Genomic DNA, 6,835 nt, shown 5'->3' on the forward strand with positions numbered 1-6,835 from the left:
TTAGTTTTATTTACAGGTATATTTTGTTATCACACTTGTTTCTGTATAATTTGTTACAGATCAATCGTTTTTACATGCATCAAATTATTTAATAATTTATCATAATTTCACAACTTTGAGGTCAACCATTTCAGGTGTACTTATAATTAAGTTTTGAGTTGTTATTTTTATGCTTTATATTTATATGTTGTTATCGCTCTTGTTTTATAATAACATGGTTATATGTTTTGGGGATGCATGGAATAAGTTGATAATTTTTCTTCATTGTCCAAATTTTGGGATTAAATAAAGTCACCATACACTGACAAGTGAGGACAAAATAAAAAATAGATGAGGTACTATTCTTTTGTTGTGTTGTTTCTTACATACTGATGTTTGTCACATTAACATTAAATCTTTTTAAAATAATTATAGTAAAGTTGGTAGTATGAGCACAAAAAACATCAAAACAACTATTAATAGGCATTGTATTCTTTAAATGTTAAACTGTTACATATAATTCTTTTTTTAAAAAAATATACCTTAGAGATGAATCAGAGGTATCATTCTTTTTTAATAAAAATATACCTTGGAGATGAATCAAGGTATCCAGACGGATCCTCTCTTTTGGTGGTGGCCGGGTTGGGGTCACATTTCCCCCAATAGCAATAGGGTATGGGAACTCTGCTGTTGGTCTTGAAATGCTGTCAAAACAGGACATTGATTATCAAATTCCTCAGAAATTCTAACACTAATCACATATATTTGAAGTGAGCAAAGTCAAAAATTGATTTTTGATAATATAAAATCACAATATCTGCTGGCAGTACCACAATCTGACAATTTGGGCATTTTTCTTATTGATTATATAAAGTCATTGTGAAGTGTCCTACTGAGTTTAGTATTACTTCACTACAGGTTATGATTATGATAAAAAAATATAAAAAATCTAATATAAAAAAATAATAAATATTTACACTACGCAGTCGCACTAGATCTATTGTATGCACGTATCATAATAGATAATTCCAGTATACGTAATATATATAATTCCAGTAGACAGATAACCTCACTGAAATCTTCCCCTTTTGACAATTATTTCACAGGTTAATGAATCAATAATTAAATGTACCTTTGAACACACATATTTGTGTTTGTTGATGTTGTTATTCAGCTGATGATGGGGTCTTCCACAAGCCCGAATCCATCGCAAACACGTTTCCAAACGGAACTTGAGTTTTGGAAAAGGAATGAAAAGTGCATTCCCAAGCCTCTCAGGATATCCCTCATCAGAATCGCAAGTCCCCCATGCACAGCGTTTCCCCATTATCACTAAAAACGGCAAGCTACTTTGCAGGGTCAAATGTCCTGACAACCGAAAGCTTGGGGGACCTAATGGCGCCTTAGCAACAAGCTATCCCGCGGTGACGGAAAGACGCGATCTGATTGGTTGACGGGCGATCGGTCGGAACTATGCATGGCGTCACCGCCGGCGAAACGTTACGTGATTGCGAACGTTGTTGATGAATTCTGCTTGTGATACTTTGGTATCCGTCGTTTGTGAATGTTATTTAAAGAGGCAAGTTATACGTTTGTGATTTTTAATATATTTTAGCTGGCAGATTGCAACTGGCGTGTGAAAATGAGTTATGTGCCCGATGAAAAATCGTCTCGACTAGCTGCTGAGACTGTAGGAAGTGTAATTTCTTTCGAATCAATTAATCTATCTGGCAATTCACCTCCGTCACAGATATTAGCAGGGGAAGGGTAACTGAAGTTTGTTGTTTGGGTTTATAATTTTATAAAACTCGTGAACACAACCACATGTTCATGTTGCAGATCGTTTCGGTATCTATAAATAGATTATCAACACTGCGCGTGGCGCCTTTACTTATCCGTTGGCGTTGTTCAAATTTAGTTCAATAATCTGAAAACATGGGTTTCTATTTTTACTGAATTAAGAGAATGGTAAATAAAAAGCAGAAAATATTTCCCGTCTACTACTTCATGCACCTTATTTGTCTGTATATAATTAATGTAAACAAATCAATCACAGCATAACCTATTTGATCTTATTTGGAAATCTGGAAAAGGTAATTGGGCTTGTAAACAGTATGTTTCCAGACATACCCAGAAGCAAATATTCAACAGCTGATCTGCAGCAATTCTCAGTAAAGTTTCTCTCTTCAAAATCTGTACACCATGATAAAATGACACTGAATATAAGGAAATAATTCTTTTTAATCATCATTTCCATTTTATTTTTCTATATGTACTTTGTTGTGGAATCCTAATTTACATACAAACTTCCACAATACTGGACTCCATGAACTGCCAGCGTTTTATGTACAGGTATGTCACAGCACCAGAACACAAAAAAGATCCAAGATGCAGTCTGCACCTGTACACTAGCTGACCCATCTTCCAGAAATAGGAAACATGTGATGCAAAATCTTGGAACAAAGGATCCACAGTTATCCGAACAATTAACTAGCATTGAAATAGAATGTTACACAAAATACAACTGTAGATCTATTGTTTTTTCATCAGAGATGTTTAACTGCTAACTACTAGTGTAAATAAGGTGCAAAAAATATATCCTATGTTCAAAGCTTTTTGTCAATACAATTACATATTGACATTATTGCTTCTTAATTAAACAATGATAATCTTTGTTTTATTAGATCTGAGACCATATCCTTAGAGGACATAACACTGATTTTGATCTATTTCCTTTTCTGAGATACTTACTGGTGTCCCAAAAATTATAGTAAAGTTGATTCAAAATTTGGTTACAGTCATAACAAAGGTTTAGGAAAACAGACATGAAATTGTCCTGAAGCGTTCACCTCCTACAAACCAGTGTGCAATTTAATATGAAGCTCATTTTCCAAATAACCATCAACAAACCTTGAACAATTTGTCCAAATCCATCATCTTAATAAACACTAGCTCTGGCTCAGTCTTCAAATATTAGTAACCTCCTAAAACACCGTCACGTGAAAAGTCAACTGAGATATTTGTAAGTTATTCTGTTCGAAGACTGGATAATGCCTGACCAGGGTTTGACGAAAACGTAGCCTTTGCTTTTTCAAATTCTCTGGATGTTGAAATAACTTTAATGAGTTATGATACTAGCAATCACTTTCATAATTATCCTATTAGTAAATGTAGTATTTAAAAAAACATCTAAAAGCAGGAGCCAAGAAACTAAGTTAATACCAAGTGATTGTCCTGCCATGATATGTATGGTGTTTGTTTGCCTAGTTCTGCCTTAAAATCATAAGAATGTCAATCGATTAATAATTATTTATTATTGATTATATTATTATTAATTTTATTACCCTTCCACGTTTACTAAAAAAAGCAAGATTCTTAAAACATACCTTGCTATCATTTCCAGTGAATTAATCAAAATAACAGTTGTAATATTACTCCTAAAATGTACCAATATATGTGAATAATTTATGTGGTAACAAAACTTCAAATAATGTTCTCATAATTAAGATATACACTTTATTTCACTCCGTCCAATACTCACGAAAGTCACTATTCTTCTCACATAGTTTTCGTATTCGATCAACATGGAGGAAGGTATATTCAATTCTAAGTCCCATGCAACTCTTTACAAAAAATCTGAAATATTTAAAGCATGGTTTTATAGGCACTCATATGAACTAATTTTGGTACTTGGATATTGCATGATAGGCAACTGCTAACACTGACAATATTTCCGTTTGAATAAAAAATATTACTCCTCGAATATTTTGCTCTGTTAACAAGATACTGTATGCCTTCAGATTGTGCTTATGAAACTTAAAACATCCTAAAATGTGTGACAAATTGAAGAATATCTAAGAGCGAAGGGGACAATATCCGCCACATTGTTCTTTCATGTAACAAGTTTTGCTATTTCGGTTGACCCTAACCGAAATGGAGATTTGTTTACATTGTGTCACGGCTTTCTCGCCTGTCTCATTTGTGCTTTATGGCGTACCAACTCAATGCCTAGTAGTGACTAAAAACGTTTAGCAAAAACAATTTTGTAGTTGCAAGAATTGTCCGTGTTTATAACACTTGCAAAGTCTTAAACTGCTATTTGTTGTCATCAATTGGTAATGATTTTGCACATGTGCAAAAGTGTGGAAATTCGTGCAAATTCTCATCAGCAGGCAGACGTAGGTTTCCTGAACGATGGTGCAGGCATTTAACTGGGTCCCGTTCCACCAAACGATCTTAGCCCTATGCCAATCGTAAACCCCTAAAATCTCAATCTTAGCGTGACGTTACGATCGGCATACCGTTCCACTAACCAATCTTACCTACGTCAATCGTAAAGTTAAGATTCAAAGTCTAAGTTGCTCATGGCCAACTTAGAATAGCTAAAATCAATCGTAGAGAAACCAAAATGGTGGTTTTCCTATTCTATGTGAAAAATAAGAGCGAGCATTTCACCGTGAGCGTCCCCTAAAGTTCCCCATGAAATGAATTTGTATATTTCTGTGATGTAAACAAACACTGCACTGAAGCTCTACAAATGTCAGGCCAGTCTGACCACTGTCGTCATGGGAACACAACCGAGCGAGTCGGTGTAACACATTTGTACAACAATATTGCAACGTCATTGTTAAGAATAGGGACAGCCTTGAAGTGAACAATGTTCTGAAGCAAAAAGATACAAATATGCTTGATTTCACTGCGCATATTTGGTGGGGAATTCTTAAGGCAGACCGCGTGTTATATTCAAGACCACTGACAGATTCTACATACGCTATAGCCTCGTCACGCCTTGTTTATTCTGAGTGACAAGGTTCAGGCACATATTAAAAGCTGTGACACAATTGACATTTTTAAAGTCCAGACTTAAAACCTGTTCTCAGTATATTACTTATAATCTCGGCTGTAAATATTCTCGTGTAAATTATCTGTACACAGCGCTTTGAGCATGCCCAAGGATGTGGAACAGGCGCACTATAATTATGCATTTATTATTATTATATTATGCTTGATACCCATCGTTCTCACGCACTTGCACCTGAAACCAAGGTGCTCACTACCCTCATATTTTGCTCTAGGTTTTTTCTGCAAAAATACCCATGAAGGCCCGGGTTAGAATATTGAACTTCAATAACCCATGCCTGTCGTAAGAGGCCACTAACGGGATCGGATGGTCAGGCTCGCTGACTTGGTTGACACATGTCATCGGTTCCCAACTGCGCAGATCGATGCGCATGCTGTTGATCACTGCATTGTCTGGTCCAGACTCGATTATTTATAGCTAAGATACATAGCGTTCGCTAACATGAACGCTCAAGTTAGTGAACGCTATGCATCTTAGCTAGATTATTTACAGACCGCCGCCATATAGCTGGACTATTGCTGAGTGCGGCGTAAATCTAAACTCACTCACTCACTCACTCAGTTGGTTCGTAAACTACTTTCTATCATTTGCTAGACTATGCAAAGGGAAATAACTCGTGCCTCCCATTCCTCCATCTCTCGCACGAAAGAGTCTCGATCTAAGCTTGGATCGGATCGTAAGATCGGGACCGGCTACGATCGGCCTAAGATTGGTTAGTGGAACGGGTGTAACTTTTAGCTAAGACGATTGTAAAATTGGCGTAACTTGCTAAGATTGATCTTAGATAAGATCGGTTAGTGGAACGACACCCTGATCGTTAGGCCTATCGCGTTTCTTGATCCGCCTCCATTTTTGTTATCTTGACCGTAATGGTTTTGTTAAAGGTACACATCAAATCGCAGCAATATGTAATAAATATAGCGAGTGTAAATGGCATAATTCGAAGCACATCGCTTCGGAGGCATCGTTTGACCCCGGAAATAAGTCTGACAAATCCACACAGCGCGCCCGGACTGCTGATTGGCCAAAATTGACGCATGCGCCAGTTCTCATTGACAGACTGGATCGGTCTATTGCTAACATACCTGGAAACCACAACCACGGACCTGTACACAAAGAAGTCAAGGTAAAATCTTTTCGACTGTACCAAAAATAACGATTATTTTTAAAAAGATAAAAAAAAGTAAAAACAAAATCAATCTTGAATATATTGTGTATTCTTCCCAGCCCAAGATAACTTTGATACATATTAATACAATGGACATTTTAATGTATAATGTGTGTGTTTAAGAGCAAGCGTCCTCGTGCTTTAACTATAATAGTTCAGGGCGAAAGTGTGTTTTATAACACTATACATGGTGGTAGAGCGAACTGTATTTCTTTTCTAAGATGCCAAATTTAATACTTTCTAAGGATAATTACGATTAATTTAAGGCAGAAAACAAACGACGGTGTCGGTTACCTAAATTAAGAATCCTCGCACAGGGCTAACTGGCGCGCTGTTCTATTGATGTGTCTGCCCCCCTACGTTAAGACGAACGTTACCAGAAAAACAAATGATAAACAGTTTGATGACGGTTTACGTTCGGATTAAATATCTTCTCTAAATTATTTTAATTACATCTGTGATTAACGTAAACCATGTGAACGTCGCATTTCTACTACCAACGTATGTTTAGATCAGTACATCCAGACGATGCTGAGTAGTCAAGCGATATTCCACGATTGCATTGTGGGAATGTAAACATTGCGAACGTTCCCGTGTCGCTGAAAACTTGTGAGTCGAATTGAAACATTTTAAACGTCAGAAAACATAAACGTAATGTTTCACCAGTGATGTTAGGTGAGTGAAGCAACTGCAAACCAAGAAACGGGATGCAACGCAGTAGTTTACTGTTGGAGGCTGTACGAGGCGATGACAACTGACATGCATCGTGACGTTGCTTACATTGTGACGTAATGTAAAATGGTTCGATTACGAGGGGGCACACTAGA

This window comes from Haliotis rubra, unplaced genomic scaffold (genome assembly GCF_003918875.1).
Source record: "Haliotis rubra isolate DU_JTF1 unplaced genomic scaffold, ASM391887v1 Scf393, whole genome shotgun sequence".
Taxonomy (NCBI): domain Eukaryota; kingdom Metazoa; phylum Mollusca; class Gastropoda; order Lepetellida; family Haliotidae; genus Haliotis; species Haliotis rubra.